Below are 21,361 nucleotides of genomic sequence, written 5' to 3'. Positions count from 1 at the left end.
TCTCGCTCGCATTTGGGGATGCTGAGGCACTGAGAGGGACCTATGTAACCAGGCCATGGCTCACATAAAATCTGCCTGTTCTGGTTTTATTCCGTTGCTGTGATAACACACTCTGAACAAAAGCAACTTGGCAGGGGATGAGGGTATGTGTGGGGAGAGAGCCCAGGGGTTAAGGGCACTGGCTGCTCTTGCATAGCACACAGGTTCGATTCCCAGCATCCACCCAGGGCTCACAACCATCTGTGACTCCAGTTCCCAGGAGCCTGATGCCGTCTGATGGCCTCTGTGGGTGCCAGGCACACACATGGAGTGTAGACATACATGAAGACAAACCACCCATATGTATAAAATGAAATTTTAAAATTAAAGAAAAAAAAAAGAACCCTTTGTGCCACCAAGAAGAAACATTTAACAAGAAGCAAAGAGATTGGTGAGGGGCAGAGTGGGGGTGTTGGTTAGGGGACTGACCAAGGGAGCAGGGTCAGGAACTCTGGGTCTACAAAGTTACCCAGGCTTCCCCTCTCGTGGCCGTGAGGGGACTCAGAGTTGCCCATCCTTTCCAGCCACTGTGGTCTGTCAGCTGACCTCACCCAAATTCCAGCCCTTCTCCAAGCACCTTAGTGCCCGTGAGCTGTCTGCTGTGGCCAGCAGACCCATGTCTCCCGTTCCCCCACCCCTCTGCCACCAAGCAGAGCCGAGGGCACCTGCGTCTGCCAGTCTCCTCCTGATCATCGGTGACAGGGGCTTTGCTGCCATGCACTAAGAGGAACACGATGTTGGCTGGTGACGTCTGTAAGTCACTGCCCTAGACTGTCTTGGCTGTAGCTCCAGGCCAGTGGTTCTCAGCCTTCCTAATGCTGCGACCCTTTAATACAGCTCCTCGTGTTATGGTGACCCCCCATCCATAAAACTATCCCGTTGCTACTCCATAACTGCAATTTTGCTATGGTTATGAATCATAATGTAAACATCTGATATGCAGGATATCTGATGTGTGACCCCCCCAAAGGGGTTGTGACGGCTGCTGTAGAGTCTGGGAAAGGAATGTTCCTCAGGATCTGGAGAAGTTTGTCCCTCAACTTATGGAACCCATTGGACTCTCAGCCTGTGGGAAGCAGATGTTCTGAGGTACTGGGAAGGAGGGGCTTCCTAGGAGACAGGCCCGTGCTCCCAGGTCCAGGGACCTAAGGGGCTGAAGGCCCAGGTCACAGGAGGGGAACTGGCATTCTCCAGCACTGAGCTCATCTCAACATTGCCTCTTGGTGACCTCATCCCTGCAGACCTGATGCTAGTCCCCAGGACTCCATTTTAGTTCAGAGAACAAGAGTAGGCTGAAATTGTCTGGAAAGGGGACCTGTGGCTTCATGGCTTCCACTCCGTTCCTTCCTGTTTGGCACGTTGCACACAGTAGACCCTCACTAGCTCTGCAGTATCAGGTGTGTGGCTAATCACTTCCACCCCACCAGTAAGGGAGTGGGGCTTAAAGACAGTTCCCTGTTACAATGGGGGCTGGCTCCCCGAAAAGGACCTGGCATATGTGAGTGGCTTGGGGATCATTGTGAGACAGAAAGCCACAAGGGCTGGACACCAGTCTTTCTCCCTTGGGGGCGAGGGTATCATCCTCACACCCCTGGGACGCCTTCAGAGAACTTGTCCCCAGGGGACACCCCTCCCATCAACACATCCCACTATAAGCTGAGCTGAGTGTCATGGAAAATTCCACCTGCAACTTTGCTTCCTGGAGTAACCTGTCCCCAAAGCTCCCTCCACTTCCCACACAGCTCAGGCTTCCTAATTGCCAAGAGCCCATAAAAGCCTTTCAGAGCCTCTGGGATTTTTTTTTTCCTATTTTTTTCCCCTTCAATTTGAAAGAGAATTAATAGGTATGGAAAGTGCCACCTGAACACCCTGGGGTAGGGGTGGGGTGAAAGCCCACAGGACCAGGACCATCCCTACCCCTAGCCAGCATGACAAGCCTCTGAGGAGACCCTGCCCCATGTTTCCTGAGCTGCTTGAAGACCTAAAAGAAGGGTCTATAGAAACAAGAGTATGTTCAGGGTTCGTGGGAACTGACCAAAAGCAAAATTCATTTAGGGAACCAAGATTCATCAGCCAGCCCCCCGCAACGAGTGAATTGTCCCTCTGCTCATGGCAATAGAAAGGTTCATCCCCAAAGCCCAGATGGTAACTTATGCACAATTCCTGCTCCAGACCTGCGTTGGCCATGTGAGAGGCTCTTCCTGGGGAGACGCAACACATGTTTACTCACCCTAGAAAGGGACTCCACAATAGACCAAGTTAATGGTTGTGCCAAAGTACAGCTGGGTAAACTGTTGAGTTTTTATTGGGGTTACCAACAGCAATGTGTGTGAGGGGTTACAGGAGCAGGGATGACCCCCAGATGTAACACGGGAAAGCCCACCCAAAGACAGCTCCAAAGCTGCTGCCCCGGAGCTCTCGGCAGGAGCTCCACTTGCAGGTCAAAGACATCTTCTGCAGGTAGCTTGGCCAGCCAGAGACATGCACATGACCAACAGACATGGCACCCAAGCAGCAGACGGTTGAGGGCCAGAGAGACACATGGCCATGACTGAGCCAGCCAGAGACACGCACATGACCAGCAGACATGCCACCTAAGATAGTCTCATTTCCAGAAGGCTTTGCCACCAACCTCAGGAATCTCTGAGCAAGTTAGAAACACACACAGAGGCTCAGTATTCTTACCAAAAGAGAGGGAGTGGGGAGGAGACAGAATCAAACGACACCAACCAACTGTGCTATGCAGAAGCTGCGCAGGGCTCTTCCCCAGGGCAGGTGCACATGATTCTTATTTTTACCCTCACTGCCTGTCTGTCACCAGATACAGGTCTGCCTCCCGCCAGCCTTAAAGAGCACAGGGGAGATTGTCACTGAACCAGAGACAGTGTGTGGCTGTTCTTTGCAACCTCACTATTCTGTCTACAGTGCAGCCCCCGTGGGCACAGACAAAGGGCAGGCCTAATCATGTCAAGGTGGAGGGCAGGTGGCAGAGGAGAGAGAGCCACAGCCCTGCTTGATAGCAGATAGGTGACCTTCGTTTAAGAAATTGAATCACCGGGCAGTGGTAGCACACACTTTAATCCTAGTGCTCAGGAGACACAGGCGGGTGGATCTCTGTAAATTCAAGGATAGCCTGGTCTACAGAGGGAGTTCCAGGACAGCCAGGGCTGCACAGAGAAACCCTGTCTCGAAACCAACCAACCAACCAGCCATTTTGTTTGTTTTTGCTCTTTTGAAGGGCCCACTACCCAGCTCCCAAATAAATCACTCATGGAGGCTTATTCTTAATTAGGAATGCCCAGCCTTAGCTTGGTTTATTTCTTGCCAGCTTTCCTTAACTTTAATTATATCATCTACCTTTTGCCTCTGGGCTTTTCCCGTTCTCTTACTTCTGTAAATCTTACTCTTACTCAGTGGTTTGCTGTCTAGCTGGGTGGCTAGCCCCTAGAGTCCTCCTCCTCCTCTGGCTACTTCTTTTCTCCTCCCAGATTTCTCTTATATATTCTCTCTGCCTGCCAGCCCCACCCATCCTTTCTCCTGCCTTGTTATTGGCCGTTCAGCTCTTTATTAGACCAATCAGGTGTTTTAGACAGGCACAGTCGAGTCACACAGCTTCATAGAGTTAAATCAATGCAACATAAACAAAGATAACACACCTTAAAGTAACATTCTACAACCAACCAACCAACAAACAAACACTGTATCTTCGCCCGAAACATATGAGGATAAAATCACTTCTCATGGGGCAGCCACATAAAGCTTAGGAAGCTGGTAGAAATACAATCAGCATTACAGATGTCCCGAGAGGATGTGCCCACAGCCTGGGAGGGCAGCGAGCTGGCTGCAACACATTTCTTTTTTTTTTTTTAAATTTTTTATTTTTTGCCAACTCTTCCTCAAATGAGTGACATGATGCTTAATCTTGATTGTCAACGTGACTGGATTTAGAACCACCTAGACTAGCAAGGCGCACCTCTGGGTGTGTTTCCAGAGATCATTAACTGAGAGTATAACCTACCACAGACCAGAGCCCGAGCAGACTACAAGGCAGGAAAGAACAAAGCCTGCTGAGGGAATGCTGGCCTTCCCTTCTCTCTACTTCCGGCTCGCTGTGATGTGAACAGTCTTGCTCCCTGTGGATGTTCCCACCCCATGATGCTTTGCTCAAACACACGGGCCAAGCCGCTGTTCTGGCTCAGGAACGTGAGCCCGAACGAAACCTCCCTCTTAAGTTGGTCACAGTGATTGATACAAAAACAATTAATACAGGTGGGGAGAGGGGAGGCAGTGTCAGGGTGAGGCCACAGCGCTGATCAGGACTCGAATTGCTTTGGACAGGCTGGTGGCTGGCACATGGCAGACACCCTGTCAGCTGAGAAGGCTGGACAGCAGCGTGTATCCGGGCAGCTGTACAGCCGAATGTCCTGACTCATGAGACAAGGCTGGATCTGAGTGTCCAGGACACAGGAATAGGCTAGAAGAGAATGACCTAGGTATCCATAAGATCTATGCACAAGACAACCCGGTCTAGGACCCACCTATCACCACTCTCTTGGCCACCTCAAGAAGCCAGGAAGGTGACATGAAATAGACAGGCTTGCTTTTTCTCTATGCAAGTTCCTAAGTGTCCCCCACCCCCACTCCAAACACACATACACACACACACACACACACACACACACACACACACACACACACACACCCCCTCACAGCCTCACAGCACATCTTCCCAATCAGACCCACCACTGCATTTACAGGGTGAAATGTCAACACAATCCACACTGAAAATTCATCACACGTTTGGGGACTAGAAAGCATTCAACTTGATAAATGCCACCAACCAGAGGCATTTTCAGAGTGCGTGCAGCAGTAGCAGCCCAACCAACAATGCTAAAGAGAGCCAGCTTCATGCCACCCTGAAAGCAACGGTCCTGCACTCTTCTGGAAGATTCCGGAAACAGACCCCATTGGATTGTTGTAGAATAGTTCCACGACTCCCTCACACCCGCAGCAGCCTGTTACCTGAGCTCAGCCACATCACCCCCATCTCGCAAGACACTTCTGTTACTTGTGGACATGGTTCTTTTGTGGCTCAGGACTCAACCTCCAGAGCAGGTGGGGTGCCATGTTCCATCACTTCCTTCCAAGGCTTAGGATACAAATGGAGGGGTCCCACACCTAGATCTGACATCTAATGGCTCCTTGGGGACTGTGGGCTAGTTGGGTGAGACTGAAGGGGAGGAAGAAGAGGGTATCTAAGGATACCTAGTTGAGGAAGTTGGGGTGTGTCTGTGTATGGATTGATTCCTCGGTGGTGAGGAGGATGAGTAGCAGAAATCTCCAGCCCAGGATCTACGCTCCATATGGCTGGCCTTGAATAAGTAGTATTTCTAGCTTGGGATTTTAGGAAACAATAGTCACAGAGTCTGTCTCTACAGCTGAATAATGTGTGGTATTCAGAATTTAAATGTTTATGAAATGCCAGCATGGGGTGGAGGGAGTCAACCTCTGTGAGGCCTGTGCGGCAGGGTCTGGGCCGTGATATTACAGATTGGGTCAGTCAGCGTTCCGTTACTGTGACAAAATGCCTGAGAGAGTCAAGCTACAAGGAAGAAAGGTTTATCACGGCTCACGGCTTTGGAGGTTCCAACCCACAGTCACTTGGCCCCATTGCTTTGGGTCTGTGATAACGGGGCCCATCAGGGCGGGAACACGTGCTGGAGAAACTGCTTACTCGTGGGAGCCAGGAAGCAAAGAGAGTAAGAAGGGCCTGCAGATCCAGTATTTCCTCTAAGAACACACATCAGGAGCCCGAACTTCCTTCCATTAAGGCCCCGCCTCCTTAAAGGTTACATCACTTCCTGTCAGGTCCAAAACTTCAAAAGTTCAGAGTTTTGACACTTTAACACTGGTGACCAAGCCTTGATCACACGGCCTTTCAGGAACATTCCAGTACAGAGGCAGCTGCTTCTGGGGCCAGACAGAGGGCCAAGCTCGGGAAGGACCATGTTTATCCACCACAGTTCAGGTCATTTCAAAAAGCAAGACCAAGTCGGCCCCACTCACCATGCTGAACACTGGATTTAAAGTAATGAAAACACCCTAGCATGGCTAGTGGCCCTGGGTTGCTCCACCCCAGCCTCCAGTTCCTCAGAGGACCCCAAGGCCTCATTCCACCCTCCTGTTGACACTTCTTCATTTCCAGCACCCAAGACTCAGGACTTCCTGGGCAAGCAGCCTGAGATGGGGGACATGGAGCCCACAGCTCAGAGGCACGCAGTACCAGACCATGCTTATCCAGACCTGGCCCTGCGTCCTGTCTGGGGTCTTCTGCTGATCTCCTCCTTTCTCTGGTCTAGCAATCTGAGGCAGCAAAGCTGGAGGGTCTCATCCATCAGTTGAAAGCCCCTGCTGATACTGGGGGGTATATGCCCAAGCAGGGCAGGGACTTGCCCAAGGTAGCCAAGCACCTTGATAAACACGGTGCATCTGTGCTTGCCAGGAAAGTTGTGCTCCGCCACCTGCCCCTTGATGTCAGAGTTTCCATGGTGCTTTTTATTAACTGGGAGATAAAGACTCAGTTAAATCTTGAGTAAATAACCAGACCTGGACTGAGAGGCTGGTCTGAAGCCCAAACCAGTTTCCCAGTGACTGACACACCTTCCCTGACTTTTTCATGAGAAGTGTGTCTGCAGCCTTGGCACCAACCAGAAGCATGCATTGGAATCATCTGGGGAGATAAAATTGCCGGCATACCCACCCCACTTTGAGAGATTGGTTTAATTGCTTGGTGGAGGGGCCCAGGCTGTTGATTTAAATGCCCCTTGGTGGCACCAGCAGGAGCCAGGGCAGGAATGTATGATGCCAAATGGAGTTGGAGACCCAAAGCGCCATGTTTTTTATTTTCAGCAGTGTGAATACTCCTAACTAGCTCAAACAGCCCTCCCGCTGGACACCAGTCCCTCAGGAGCCTGCGGAACCAGCTTGTGCCATGCGGTCTCATTCCCACAAGGCACTTGTACAATGACCTCTCTTCGGTGGACTGGAACAGAGCAAGAAGTTTCCAGGCTTTCCACACAAAAAGCCACGAGGCCTGTGCTCTGCAGTTGAGACCTGATTAAAAACCGATGCTTTGGGAAGGGAGAGAGAAGGCAAAGCTTCACGGAAGCAGAAGGTGATGGGAACACGCCGTGGTGTAAGGCCATTTCATCACAGAGTAAAAAGGCACCCAGCTCAAAAGCGATGCAGAGGGCGCGTGCGCACAGCAAGAGGCATGAGGGTGGGACTCAGAGCTATCGAGGAGTGGGGTAGGAGGGCAAGTCTCAGGCGAAGAACGTCGTGAGGTGAAAGTCAATACTGAAAGACACCATGATTCCTATACCACCATGGACCAGCCAGAGCCACAGAGGCCAATGAATGTTCAGCTGTATCTTGTCCCAACCCACAGTCAAGAAAGCTGTTTTGGCTATTGAAGTTGGTGGCCTGGACTTTTCCCAGTGTTCCTAAGGGGGATTCTTATGTGAGCGCTTGGTGAGCACTGGGTAGCTGCTCCCCTCCCTGGGATCCTGAATCAACTGTGCTGTTTAACTCCACAACAAAGATCAGGATTCCAGAGGATGCTCACACCCCAAGGCCAGGGACGATAAGATTAGGGGTACATTTCCCAGTCCACGTCTAACAGTCGGCTCTTGCTTGGGGGCTCCAAATTATTCTTACGACTCCTACCTGACATTTGACTTGCCCCACCTGTTGCCTGTTCCAGTGACGTCACCAGGCAGAAAGAAGGTAACAGCCTTGGGCCAGGCAGACGGTTCACTGGGTGAAGGCACTTGGCACCAAGCCCAACTACCTGAACAATCCCAGAACTCACATGGTACATGGAAAGAACTGACTTCTACAAAGTGTCCTCTGATCCCACGATGGTTTGAACGAAGATGGCCCCATCGGCCCATAGGGAGTGGCACTAATAGGAGGTGTGGCCTTGTCGGAGGAAGTGTGTATGTCACAGGGGGTGGGCTTTGAGGTCTTAAATACTCAAGCCAGGCCCAGTGTCTCTCTCTCTTCCTGCTGCCTGCCAATCCAGATGGAGAACTCTCAGCTCCTTCTCCAGCACCATGTCTGCCTGCACGCCACCATGCTCCCCACCGTGATGACAACGGACAGAACCTCTCAACTGTAAGGCAGCTCCAGTTAAATGTTTTCCTTTATAAGAGTTGCTATGGTCATGGTGTCTCTTCACAGCAATAGAAACCCTAACTAAAACAGACCCCTATACTTGTGCCGTGGTACATGCACATGCCCTATATACATTCTAAATAAATGTAAAAAGTTTTATTTTTTGTTTTTTAAGAAGGCAGCAGCCTTGAAGGGACTTTTTACCTAGCTTCCACCATCACAGACAGTCACATTCCTATGACAAATATCAGCATAGGTATATGTGCACCTGTAGTACACACATGTACACTACTTATTTACCACATGCACACAGTACCTACATGTACCTTGTGTGTGTTGCATACATACTGCATACCATGTATGCAGCCTGCCCACCCACATGCATATTGCATGCACATGTCATTCTGTTGGTCCAATTATCTCTGACTGACACACCAGGGTCTTCTCATCGAGTCCAAGTCCGGGCCACATCCACTATCTCTGGGGTGGCCCAACTATCCTTTTCTTTGAATCTTCGTGGGTGATTCTGCTATGTAAACATGCCTGAGACCACAGACTACTCACAGGAGACTCCAGCCTGCAGCTCAGAACCATCCGGGACTCAAACTGAGTTCAGGAAGGGAAACTCTACCCCAACCCCTACCACCTGCAAGATCAGACGAACAGTCCCTGGGAAGACACAGGAGCGGAGCCACTGGCATCTGGCCTCTCATGTGACTTTTGTTTCCACTGGGATCATTGTTAATTATTCATCTCCAATCAGATCTGCCACTCCTCAACACCTCGTCAACAGGCAGACAGTGTCCAGGGCCTTTGTGCACAGAAGCTGCCCAGCACTGGACAGGGATAACAGGAAGTTCTGGCAACTTTTGTGGTGGAGATGGAGGGCAAGCTAGGGGAGGACCCTGCCCAATCCGCTGATCTGCTTGTTCTCTCAAGGGCTGGGGCTCCCACCTCCTCAACCCTAGCAGTACAGAATTAGCCTTTGGGGTGCTAAGAGAGCCTTTCTAAGTGTATTTCTACTGTGTTCCAATCTAGCAAGCTCCCATGTTTATAGCCACCAGAAGCATGCATTTTGCATCCCTCAAATATGCCCTGGAATGTTCATAGCAGCATCGTTTGTACTAACCCCCCAACGAAGTTTCCCAGACATAACCGACAGCCAGACCACAGTGGAGTCACAAGGCAGAAGGCCGCAGTTGGAATACTGTGTATGTGAACCACAGCCTCACACAGTGAGATGGGGAGACCCACAAACACAGTATGGAGCGAAGGAAGCCAGCAGCAGAGATGCACACATGGTGTGTTAGTCAGGGTTCTCTAGAGGAACAGAACTTAGAGAATAAGAGAGAAACAGACAGACAGACACACACACACACACAGAGACAGACAGATAGACACACACAGACAGACACAGAGAGAAGGGTGGGGGGAGGAAGGAGGGAGGGGAAGAGAGAACTGGGATTAGCATGGTTTACAGGCTGTGGTCTAGCTAGTCCAACAATGGCCGTCTATGAATGGAAGGTCCAAGAAGTTCGGTCCATGAAGTCGGATGTCTCAGCTGGTCTTCAGTATATACTAGAATCCCAAAGAAGAAGACTCTAATGCCAGTGAAGGAATGGACTTGTCAGTGAGAGCAAAAGCAAGGAGAGAAAGAGAGAGAGAGAGAGAGAGAGAGAGAGAGAGAGAGAGAGAGAGAGAGAGAGAGAGACTGACTTCCTTCTTCCATGTCCTTTATACAGGCTGTGAGCAGAAGGTGTGATCCACATTAAAAGTGGATCTTCCCACCTCAAAATATTCAGATTAAAAATGGGTCTTCCCACTTCAAATGACTTAAGAAAAAAAAAAAAATCCCTCACATGTGCACCCAGCCCACTGGGTTTTAGTTAGTTCCAGATGAAGCCGAGTTGACAACCAAGAATAGCCGTCATACACCGAAAGAATCCACGGTGTGGCTTCTTAAACACCAGCAGAAACAGTGGGATGCATCAGAAGCCAGGCCGCGGCTACGACTATGGGACTTTCATGTATTTTATACATCAACAAAAAGGGCTTAAAATGCAGTAAAATAAAATAAAAACTTGGTTAAGGACTTTGAAGGTATTCAGAGGCTGGGGGTAGAGGAGAAGTGAGAAGCCACAGATTCAGGGGGGAGACACACACACAAAGGACCCCTCATTTTTCCCATGCCTACCATCTCCATGAACTTGGCCCCATGCTGCCTATGCCTCAGCATCCCATGGGACCTCTAAGAACACTTCTGTGGGGAAATCCAGGGCCTTGAGATGGCACTTTCCACTGCAGAGAAGCCATTAAGGTACAGGGAGACCAGAGGCTGCACGGCCTATCTAGAAGAGCCCTTTGGACTCTAGCTTGGGCCATCTCTCATCAGAACCCGGCAACTATCCCCTCAGCCACTTCTGCTCTGCTCACTGGAGCACTTGCTCTTAAATTCCTCAGCGCCCTTCAGGCCACCTGCCTGCCCCGAGGGACCTGGTCTCTAAGAAGCCCACACAAGCTATGTTAGTTACCTTCTACTTTACTGTGATACAATACCTGTCCAGAAGACACTTAAGCTTGGAGAGGGGGATTTGAGCTCACAGCTTGAGGGGATACAGTTCATCACACTGGGGGAGGGGTGGAGGCAGGCACCCCGTGGTGATGGAGCATGTGGCAACTGCCTGTTCCCTGGTGCCGCTTGGAAACGAGGGATGGAGATGGAAGTGATAATGGGCAAGGCCCGCCCTCTAGTGACCCACTTCCTCCAACAAAAGTCCATTATCTCCTGAGGACTCCACAGCGTCCCAAAGAGCACCACCAGCTGGGGACCGAGTGTTCAGACACGTGAGCCTGGGAGGGACATTTTGTAATAAAATCATAGTGCTGGAGGGTGAGCGGGGACCGCCTCTGTCTCAAACTGGCTCTTGTCTTGCCCTCTCCAAGAATGAAGTGGGCAGATGGCAGGGTGTACAAACGGGAGGTAGGTACTTTCCGACGAACTCAGGATCAAAACGGGATGACACTGATTGCCACGTGGGATTAGAGTTCAACTGGAAAGGCTTTGAACTCTCCATAGCAGCGGGATGCTAGCCGAGAGCTGTTATGGTGCTTGCATTTCCAGAGCACCTGGTACCTGAAGCAGAGGGTCTTGGTGTCTGGAGGCTGAAAATGGCTATGGGAGTGAACTCCCACCCTGAGCTGAAGCCTGGAGTCTCTGAGGCTGAGGGTGCCAGCTGAGTAAGCAAATAGGATGAAAACATGGGACCAATCACGGAAGAGTGGCCAGAGCAGTATGGGAGGGGAGGAACGCTGAGCCTACTGCGAGGTCCTCAGGTCTCTGTCATTTCCAGTTTCCAGTGGCTGTGGCCACTCTTGCTGGTGACTGGGATTTTTTTTTTTCCCTAGTGCAGCTGCCAGAAACTAACAGCTACCAGCAGCTGGCTTGTTCTCTGGCCCTGAGTTTGCCCATCGTTGGAAGCTATCAGAACCCTCCCTCCAGCAGGGTGAGGGCAGCTGTCCAGCCTACCCTCAATGGTATGAGCCCAGAAGGAGAAACAATCCAGAGAGACCCTTGGCCTATAGGATGAGGGACTTCAGCTCTCTGTAATTGACTGTTCTAACCTTCCAACGGGCTGCAGCCACAGAGGCCCTAGAGAATGAGGAGCAACATGGATACTCAGCTTCGAAGCCGCTGTGTTTTGAGCCAATTTGAGCAGTAATCATTGGAATGGGGGCTTAGCATAACCTGGAGAACCCTAGGAGAAACCCACCTCAGGGGGCTCTGAGCACAGAGGGCCCTGAGGAGCCCCCCCTAGGCTGGATGCCCCTGAGGACATTAGAGAGAGAGGCAGAGCTTCTGCTTGCTGCTGCCAGGATCCTCTGGAGATGGCTTTGGGTGACTCCCCTCTGTGAGCAGTGGGGGTGAGTCAGGAAAGGCCCGAGACTGAGAACCGGGATGGCATCCTCTTCTGGTTCAGGCTCAACCCACAAGAGTGGTCATCAGCCACGGCCTGAATTTGACTTGTGAGACCAAAGGAAGTCACTAGTCATCACAGCCCTAGAGAAGCTCTGGGAGCTAACGAGGTTTTACTATTCTAGAAGCTTCTGAGTCACTGCTGAAATGCCATTTCTAAGGCCTGCAGAATTCAGGGGCATCATTGTCCTAGGTTACTATACCGTCTACAGTCTCAGGACTCAGGTGTTGGGGCAGCCTACCTGGGTTACAGTTGCTTTTTGACCTGTGAGGATGAAGGACTCTTGATGGACTGTGGGAGCTCATTTTCAGGTTCCTCGTGGCTTTACCCAGCAGGTCCGCATAGAGAAGATGATTAGGACCACGGGCCTGAGTGCAGGTGTCTGAGATGGTCTGCACTTGGCTGTGCTGTGGGGGGAGGTCTTTTGCTCCACCCCTTGGCATTTGTATAAATACCCTGGGGCAGAGACAGTCGGGCCCGTTGGAATAGGTTCCAAGCCCACTCGAGGCTATGTTGTATTTTCTGTTTATCTCCACACTCTAAATCCTTCTATCTGTTTCCTATTACTCTCACTCAAGAGCACTCCGGGGAAATGTGGGGGTGGTGGGTAGCCCCCCACAACACACACAGTGGATGATACAGGCAGGCAATTTTGGGCCCAGTTCCTGGTGTCTCTGTGTCCTTACAGGGGACCATGTAAGCAACGGCTCAGAGAGACCCCATGGCTGCAGGTGCCCACTAGGAACCAAAAATATGAGACCGAGGTCAGAGCATTGGGAACATCAAGACATCAGCCCCAAACCTTGACTCGGAGAGCAGCAGGGATGAGGAGAGGGTTCAGTTCTGGGTCAAAGTAACAACCACCACCTTCCAGGAGAGATGGAGGAGAGATGCGGGAGGTAGGAGGTGGGATGTCAGAAAAGCAGGCCAGTCATTGGTCCCCAGGACCTAGGTCCAAAGAAAAAAGTCCAGAAAATGGACCCTCCCTGAATATACATGTTCAAACCCTCATGGTTCAAAAATCAGCAAAATTGAGTTTTAAAAAACTCTCGCAGCCCTGTGAGCGGAAAAGAATGAGACTCAATGAAATCAAATTGGACAGGCCCCCAGGGCATCACCGTGGATGATGGAAAATTCCAAGTGTCCTCTTTCTCTCACAGATCTCTGATTGAGGACGCCTGCAGCAGCTGGGTGCCGTAACAATGCCCAAGGACCTCGGGCCGGGGACATCTGGAGGGGGCAGGGCAGGGAGGAAATGAACTCTGGGGTCAGACAGACCTGGACTCATCCCTCGTTTGACACTGTTAAGCTTAAATTGGCCCAGGTTGCTTCTGTGGAGACAATTGCCTGATTTATAAATTGGCTTGGGGCAAGTCCTATCCCAGAACAGCCAGAGCTCGAGGGACATGATGAAGACTCAGCTCTCAGTGGGCGTCCACTTTAGAAACCTAAAGCCAGGAGAAACAGTTTTTCAATTCCTATCACCATCTCATCGTTAAATGCTATTTGCCCAGTCTTCTAGAAAATTCTTCCCTCTGAAAATGAAAGAAACTATCTTGGGGGTCAATGGCCCATCATTCCCACCTAACAGGATGTTGGTATCAACGTGATGTTCTGGGTCCCTTGCCTGCTTCAGGGTTAGCGTTCCTCCTCTGACCCAGAATCCCTCAGGTCTTCCACAGGCCAGTCCCCCCACCCCCCACCCCCACCCCGCACTGGAACCCACAAGAGAAGGTGTTATCTCCTATTCTGGAGATTTCAGAGTTGCCCCTGAAACCAGGGCGTTGGCACAGAGAACATGCAGGGGGAGAAAACGTGTATAGAAGGAAGAGAAGAGAGAGAAAAAGGATGAAGGACAGGAAAGGCAGAGAAGAGAGGCTGGGACCTTCACAGGGGCCTCTCAGTCATTTCTGTTCCTCTGCCCAGTGGCCCCCACACTCCACTGTCAGTCATGTTGGCAGATTCCAAAGGCTGTGGCTGGTCCAAGCCACTTTCAAAGCCTCCTACTTCAGGCCTCCTTGAAGGCCAGGCCTCAGGCCTGTCTGAAGAAGGAAGCCTGCCAGAGAAGAGCCATCCCACAGAGACAGGGCTTTGGAATCTCACTCAGCTACTTTGGTCAGCCCAACCCGGCCCATCTCCTCCCCTGGGGGTTGGAGACACACACTCCTTCCGTTTGTGGGTTAAAGGAGCCCGTGGACACAACCCTTTGCAAAGGACCTGGGGTGCCACAGTGGCTCCTGTACGGTGGTCCTGAGCCAGGGACTGCAGAGAAGCAGGGAAGATGTTCAAGCCCAGGACTCCTAAGGGCTCTGGACCACCATCTCCTGCTTGTGGACCTGGGTATTTACGCTACTGGAGTCACGTTTTTTAAAAAAAGAGGGGTGGGGGGCTGGGGAGATGGCTCAGCACATAATACTCTTTCAGCGGGCCTAAGTTCAGTTCCCAGGACCCACATCAGGTGGTTTACACGGCTGTAACTCCAGCTCCAGAGAATCCACCACCTCTGGCTTCCAAGGGCACACACATACACACTCCTGTGTACATAACACCCCCCCCACCCACACACACACCTGGCATACACATATACACATAATTTTAAAGATAAAGTTAATCTTTAGAATTTGGGTGATAGCATGAGGACTTGTGTTTGGTCCCTAGAACCTACACTTTGAAAACTGGGCACGGTGGCACATGCTTGTTTATAATCCCTGTGCTCAGACAGGTGCTGGCCCTGGGGCTCACTGGCCAGCCAGCCTACTTGGCAAGCTCCAAGCCAGAAACCCTCTCAAAATATCACGAGTGGCACTTGAAGTATGACAATGGACTCACCTGCGCGCGCGTACACGCGCGCGCGCGCGCACACACACACACACACACACACACACACACACACACACACACACCACACACACAAAGAATCGGACTCAGGAAGCTGAGGGCAGGCCTGAGAACGTGCCTTTCTCACAGCACCCAGTGAGAAGGACACCACCAGCTTTCTTCCATGGAGAGAGGAGAGCTATCCTCTGGCTAATCCCTGCATCCCCGGGCCAGCCTGCCTGGGCTATTCAGCAGCCTTGAATGGCAGGGCCTCCCTGCCCCACAGCCCAGGTGCAGCAGGCTGCTTAGAGACTATGGAGTACAATACCGCTGGGGGTCAGGACCTCTGTCCTCTGAAAGCATCCACGGGCTGCAGCTGGGAGGCCATTGTTTCCCACTCAAAGGGAAAGTGTCATTAGTGCCCTGTGCAATGGGAAAGGGGGAGGGAGCTGGGCTGGTGTTAATAGTATTCGTTCCTTAATGGGCTGAGCAAGACCCTGCCTGTGGACCTCAGGGTAGGGGGTAGGGGGTAGGGGATAGGGGGTAGGGGGTAGGGGTGGAGTGGGCAGGCCAGGGGCCTCTCCCATCTCACCCTTCCGCCTCGCTCACCTGGTCCTCAGCACTCCTGGGTCCATTTCCCTCCCAGGAGCCCAGGTTTTGCTGGGCCTAAAACAGTGTGATGTCTCCTGGTTCTGCAGGCTGTAACTCTAAGGGGCAAGGTGTTGATAGGACCCCTCTCCCTCCAAAGCCTCTGTGGAGTGCTTCCTTGTCTCCTTCAGCTTCCAGTGGCTGAATGAAAAGATAGATAGATAGATAGATAGATAGATAGATAGATAGATAGATAGATAGATAGGAAAGGAAAGGGCATAAATGCTCCTAGGTATGGTGGAGGAGAAATTTAGTGTGTGTGTGTGTGTGTGTGTGTGTGTGTGTGAGAGAGAGAGAGAGAGAGAGAGAGAGAGAGAGAGAGAGAGAGAGAGAGAGAGAGAGAGAGAGAGAGAGAGATCTGGGAGAGTCCAGAGTGGACATGACCAGTCTGAGCAGGGCCATGTGCGGAGAAGGGGAGGGGAAGGGAGAAGGCAGAGAGGGAGCCAGGTGCAGCAGCCAGGAGGCCAGAGATACAAAAAGGGACAGGGAACCAAAATGGCTGGGTTATACAGGGAAGGGCCTCTGGGGCAAAAGCAGCCCAGGCTCTGGGCTGGAGAATTCTGGGTAAGGGGAAGGCTCTGGCAGCCATACCCTGTAGCCTAGCCGGGTAGGAACTAAGGGATGCGGGGAGAACCTGGAGGCCAGGTCCACTTTGATATGTTAAATGGACACCTCAGCCCATTCATCTGGGGCTGGAAACATGGCCTCCATGTTCCTAGGCTTGACTGCTTTACTTCTAATCTGTCTTCACTTGGCGTACTTCCTGTCTCTCTCTGGTTGTTCTGGTTGTTGTTATTATTGTTGTTGTTTCTTTTTCTCTGGATGTGTGCTCGTGCATGAGCACGCCATGACGAACATAAGGAAGACAGAGGACAACCTCAGTCCATCCTCTCCCTCCTCTTTGCAGAGTCCCCCTTTTTGTTGGTCACTGTACCAGATACCCCAGGCTAGCTGGTCAGCCAGCTTCTTGGGGCTTCTGTCCCTGCCCCTCCCATCCATCCCATCACAGGTACCTCGGGATTACAGATGGGAACCGCTGCACCCAGCTTTTCCCATGAGCTCCAGGGATCCAAACACAGGACTGCTGGGCTTGCATGGCAAGTGCTTTTACCCGCTACTCCATCTCTTTGGCCCTGTCCTGTTCTTAGAAGGACACCCATCTCGTGGGACTCAGGGCTACCCCACTGTGGTAGGAACTGGACTTAACTTGGTTACAGCTGCAAAGGGACCCATTTCCAAGTAAAGTTACAGGTAAGGACACTGAAATCTTTGAGAGGCTCCAACTCAACCTGTGACAGAAGGTCTCGGGCTCTAGGGACGTACAGAACCCCTAGACAAGGCACCTAAGCCCCTGAGGCCTCAGTTTGCTCATCTGTAGATGAGATGTCTCTCTCCCACCTGGGATACCCTAAGAATCAGAGAAAAATGTCTTTTTAAAAGAGATATATTTTAGCCGGGCGGTGGTGGCGCACGCCTTTAATCCCAGCACTCGGGAGGCAGAGCCAGGCGGATCTCTGTGAGTTCGAGGCCAGCCTGGTCTCCAAAGCGAGTACCAGGAAAGGCGCAAAGCTACACAGAGAAACCCTGTCTCGAAAAACCAAAAAAAAAAAAAAAAAGAGATATATTTGCATGTATGCATGCATGCATGCATGCATGCGTGCGTGCGTGCGTTCATGAGTACATGTGTGTCATGCACGGAGTCCAGAAGAGGGTATCAGGTGTCCTCCTCTATCATTGTCCACCTATTCCTTTGAGGCAGGATCTCTCCCTGAGCCCACATCTCAAAACTCACTCAACTAAGACGCAGGCAGGAAGCCCCAATAATCCTTCTGTATCCACGGCACTTGGAGCTCGGGTTACAGGCCCATGCCAGAGACTTGGCTTCTTATATGGGTGCTGAGATCCGAACTCTGATCTTGAGTGCCATGCAGCAATCTCTCTTGACCACTGAACCATCTGTCCAGCCTGGAGAGATGTCTTCTAACTCACAAGGGAACACTGAGAGAAGCCAAGAGGCTGCAGCTTCTGGTCCACAGTGGCCGCTAAGGCCATGAGGCCATAAGGCCATAGAGTCCGCATGGCTCCTGAGGTTTTTAGCGGTGCTCTTACCCTATGAGGAAAAGTCACAAAACATGACAGAATCCACTAACAAGAGTTTTATTAAGACAAGGAGAAAGGGACAGATGTGATCAGGCCTGCTGAAAGAACACCTGTGGGAAAAGGGGGCGGTTACGGGGCCTGCCTTTTTAAGGGTCAACCCGCACATGCCCACACAGGCCCACGTGGCTACTCCACGCATGCGCATAGATCACATGGTCACACTGCAATTCCATGACCATGCAGCCCATGGGTTACGTAGGACGTATGACCCAGAAATGACTAGGTGGAAAAGACTAAGTGTCCCGCCAGGGCATGTGGCGACCATGGGGGCGTGACTGGAATTCCTATCAGCTCCCTGCTGCCAGGATGGGATGTTGCATCCTGGTGAACCTTAAGGGCCAGTGCCAACCGTGCTGCTCGGGGAAAGGTGGCAGGCAGCATAGGTTCTTGCCACTTCTGGAAGGCTGGAACTCTCTATACCAACCGATCCCAAAGTGTGCCTCAGTCTGAACACGCTGAACCGGCCTTTACCACCATTCCTGGCCTGCATGGTTTGGCCACTCAGGCATAGCTCATCCCTGGAAGGCTCTGAAGCAGTGTTGGCTGCAGGGGGGTCTGGCTGAAACTCCCACATCCAGAAGTAAGGCATCCCCAAAGCAAGCCAGACCAAAGCAGCCACAATTAAGTGCCTCTCCATTCAATTGCATTTTCTGTGAAACAGAACGTTTGATTAAAAGGCCCGAGAATAAATTATTACCAACCACTAATGATTACATTTAAGAGAGAGCAATACATAATTTAGAACAAGGCTTAAAGAAGTTAAAATACCTAGTGTGAACACTTAGAATGTTTAAGTCCAGCAAATTTAAGCAGAAGATGAATTGACTGGTCCACAACACCACAAAGTTGGGGGGGTGGGAGTGGGATTCAGACGCAGCTGGATTCCAGGGACTCAAATGCCACCTTTCTCCTGGGAGCCCCGTCAGCATGAGAAGCCACTTTTGTTCTTAGCCAAGGTACTGTCACAGCAGTGGCAGCGGCAGCCCCTGGTTCTCTGGCTTTTCATTATGCCACTGTCCCCAGCATCCTCAGCTAAGGAGGGTTCTCTGGTCCAGGTCCCTCCCACCCATATCCCAGGGAGCATGAGCTCTCTCTGGCCACACCTTTAGGTCAAAGGCCAAAGTTCACCAAGGTTAGAGGGAGAGGATGTGCCCTGGATAGAGCATATGCATGCATGAGGGGTGACGAAGGAGGCAAGAGACTCTGAGAAGCCCACGGCTCTGGGCACATCATCTATGTGCCTTCAGCAACTCCTCCCCTCCTCCCCCCAACCCTGAGCTTATCCTAGGCTCAAACTGAATGCAAAACTTAGTCATCTTCAACTCAGTTCCAGGAAGCCAAGGAATGTGTGAAGTGACTCCAGGTCACTGTGGTCTGTACAAAGGAGTTCAGCTGACCCCACGCAGCTGACTCCAGCAGGGCGGGGAGCCGTGTGGCATTAACTTGTTAGCACTCGCTGCATCTGGCCCCTTCTTGGACCAACTCAATCTGTTTCCCACAGCGAATTCTGTCTGTGCTCTGATCAGGCAGCAACCTTCCCCTAAGTGAGACCCATGCTACTGCCTAAGACAGACACTCTCATTCTGTTCCCTGTATCTCATTCCAACTGACTCCTCACTGTAGATGCAGGCCCAGGTTTGACAGCCATACTCCTGAACTCAGGACCTGACTCCCATGGATGACCCCTCCACTGACTTCTCATTAAGTCTGTAAGACCATTGGAGAAATGATCGGTCGCATCTGTTTTAGGAAGGACAAAATGGTTATCACCCAGCTGCAAAATCCCTACATCCCACAGGCTAGGCTACGCTCTGTCCCAGAAGCCTCCTCACTAGCTGCAGAATGTCTTCCACACAGATAGATGGCCATGCAGGATACTTTCTTGATCCTCCTGGGGCTTCCTAGAGTAGATCAGGGTAACACTAGCCTCCAGGATGGCTACGAAGAGGAAATGAGATACCAATTATAAACTGTAAAGGTCCGTGGACCTCAAAGGGTCGCAGTCATCACCATGTCACCATCCTGGTTTAAATCCTTGCCGTAGACTGAGCCCTGGACTAGGCCCTCCACAGGAAGCCGATTTCCCTGATGTTGATGACCAGATTCCTGCAGGAGAAAGAACTGGCTGCACCTTGACCCCAGAAACGGGAGCTGGTGCACACATAGCCCCGCAGTCACCGAGGAGTCAGGAAAATGAACGCTTCAGGCCATCTCCCAGCGAGAGCAAAACACAGTCATTACAGAAATGACAGACGCTAGCTGATTGAATGCATTCTTCTCAGCTAAACCTGAAATTACTTGCACTATTGATGGAGGCCTAATGGGAAAGGCAAAAGTCCCCCGCAGGGAGCCCCGCCGAGTCCCTGATGGCAAGAGGCGCTGCTGGTCTTCAGCCTGGGGACACCTCCTTTCTGAATCTCCATCCTACCTGCGCCCACTCAGAACCATGACATGTGCCTGGGGCCATGGCCTGGGGTCTCCAGAAAGGCTGGTGGGGGCAGGGGAGTGTCTCAAACTACTGCCAACCCTTGCTGGATTAGAGATCCGTTGATCAGTCCTCACCACACACATCTGTCAGTAGACTTTGCTGTCCCCTCTACATACACCCTCACAGCTCTGTTTCCAGTCTAGACCCCAGGACCCACCGAAACAGCTGCGTTTCGTAGTCAGTAAAATAGACATACACACAAGGGATCATCTTAACTCCAGCTAGTGTCTAGTTTAGTGGTATGAAATGCATTTGTGTTGCTATAGAACCTCCCTCCACTCCAAGCTAAAATCTAAACCCCTCGAACAACAGCCCACAGGCAGCGACCCTTCTCCTTTCCATGTTCAGGGAAGTGGAATCGTGAGTGGCTTATCTTTTGTGACTGGTTTATTTCACTGTCGCAAGCAAGCAGGTAGATACGCATAGTTGGTATGACAAAAGTTATATGTTGTCACGCTGACGGCCATCACCCAAAGTTCACACTCCAAGTTCCTAACTCTGGTCCTAAGCTTATCCCCCAGGCTGCTCACCGGTGACATGTCAGGTCCAGTCTCGAACAGAAGTCTCTGATTCAAGGGTCAGGATCCTGGGGGAGACTCTCCAGCTGCAGGGCAAGTCAAGGTGGCGTCTCTCCAGATGTGCAGAGCAGAACATTGTTCTTGGTCTCTGTTTATATTCGGTCCAGTGGGCATCACAGGGTCTAGTCAGGTGCCTGGTTGTCTTGAGTGAGTGATGTCACTGGGATCTGGTTATCAGGTGCAGCCTTGGGTGTAGTGGGGCTCCCGGCTAAGCTATTTTTACGTGTCTAAAAGGCCTTTTTTTTTTTTTTTTAACTATGCTCATTACATTCACTAAGCATGATGGTGTCATCATCATGGCTGAAGAGGGTTGTCACAGGGTCTCACTAGGTAGCCCAGGCTGGCCTACAATGCGAAGTGCGAGTACTATACGGATGTGTCAGCACACCTGGCTGTGTTCTGATCCAATGGGCCTGCCACTGCGCTGCTCCTGGATCCTTGAGAACCTGATCACCTTCGCAGGCCTGATTCCCACTGGACCA

Source organism: Peromyscus californicus, unplaced genomic scaffold, assembly GCF_007827085.1.
Source record: "Peromyscus californicus insignis strain IS unplaced genomic scaffold, ASM782708v3 Scaffold_1__1_contigs__length_55948999, whole genome shotgun sequence".
Taxonomy (NCBI): Eukaryota; Metazoa; Chordata; class Mammalia; order Rodentia; family Cricetidae; genus Peromyscus; species Peromyscus californicus.
The sequence above is the reverse complement of the archived record's forward strand: the minus strand, read 5'-3'. Positions refer to the sequence as shown.